Source organism: Crocuta crocuta, unplaced genomic scaffold (assembly GCF_008692635.1).
Source record: "Crocuta crocuta isolate KB4526 unplaced genomic scaffold, BGI_CrCroc_1.0 scaffold420, whole genome shotgun sequence".
Taxonomy (NCBI): Eukaryota; Metazoa; Chordata; class Mammalia; order Carnivora; family Hyaenidae; genus Crocuta; species Crocuta crocuta.
The window spans coordinates 92,169-93,382 of record NW_027528356.1 but is presented as its reverse complement, the minus strand read 5'-3'; the positions used below and the strand labels follow the sequence as shown (position 1 = coordinate 93,382).

Here is a 1,214-nt window from a genome sequence, read left to right as displayed (position 1 = left end):
TGTGGCCTTTATTATGTTGAGGTATCTTCCCTCACATAAATTCACTTTGTTGAGAGTAAATTCACTTTGTTGAGAGTTTTTATCATGAATGGATGTTGTACTTTGTCAAATGATTTTTCTACATGTATAGAGATAATATGATTTTAATCCTTTTTCGTTGATGCAGCATATCAGTGATTGATCTGTGAATATTAAAAATTTTTTAATATTCCTTGCATTCCTGAAATAAATCCCACTTGATTATGGTGAATAGGTATTAACTCTTCTTTAAAGAGTTTAAAATTCTTTGGGAGAATTCACCTTTTACCAGTCAGGTGCTCTGACAAATCTGTGGTTTGGCCAGTTTTACAACACTTTCACGGTGCATACCAGCCTCATTCCTCAGGGCTAGTTGAGTCCCATACAGGGCAGGGGAGGGGTGGAAGGTTCAGTCTTGTGACCCTGAGATCATGACCTGAGCGGAAACCAAGAGTCGGATGCTCAACCAACTGAGCCACCCATGAACTCTTTTTATTTTTTAAAAAACTTCACGACCTTCTTTAACAAAGAAAAATGCTAGTACTTTTGGCATTTTTTTATGTTTGTTTATTTCATACTGTTATTCAAATTACACACAGGAGTGAATCTTCAGGATGTAAGAGAATAACACATCCAGGTAACTAATTTTATTATTATTGTTAAACGAAAATTACAAGGCTTTAGACTTTCTGCCCACCTGAACCACCCTTCTCTTGTACCTGGAAGTCAGTTTGATTTTGCTTGCCTGACTTTGCAATTTTTGCAAGAGCCCAAGGGACTGCAATCCAGTTGAGGAATCCCAGGGAACTCAGGGTGGAAGCACCAGATGGGGTCGCCATAGGCCCCGCCCCGTCTCGGTGTTTGGCGGCGCATGCGCGCGCTGTGATTTGAAGCATTGTGGGTATTGAAGACCCTCTCCCAGGGCACTGTGGGTAGCGCAGTGCCGTGTCCCGGGGCACTGTGGGTAGTGCTGTCCTACGCCCGCCGGCGTCGCTGGTCGCTGGTGACCGTCCTTGCGCGCTTGTGGTGAGCGATTCCGCCGCGGCCGCCTTTCCGGGCACTGGGGTGGGGAGAGCCGGGCGAGAGCAGGCGGCGTCAGTTCGCTGTCGCTGCAGGTTGCTGGAGGTTTGGTTTTCCCGGCGGGGTCGGGGCGGCCCACCTGGGAGGGGCTGTGGGCGGGGGTCCTGGCGGCGGGG

General features: G+C 47.6%; 1 protein-coding gene across 4 annotated transcripts in view; it reads left to right on the top strand.

The window, feature by feature from the left end:
- The first annotated feature begins 958 nt into the window (after nucleotides 1–958).
- Nucleotides 959–1,214, top strand: part of ZNF169 (zinc finger protein 169) — a 47,914-nt gene continuing 47,658 nt past the window's right edge. For 3 of the 4 annotated variants that reach the window (XM_077753772.1, XM_077753771.1, XM_077753769.1), the window contains exon 1: nucleotides 959–1,044. The gene's annotated coding sequence lies outside the window, so the exon portion shown is untranslated. The remainder of the gene's footprint in view (nucleotides 1,045–1,214) is intronic. The other variant, XM_077753773.1, reaches the window with a different exon arrangement.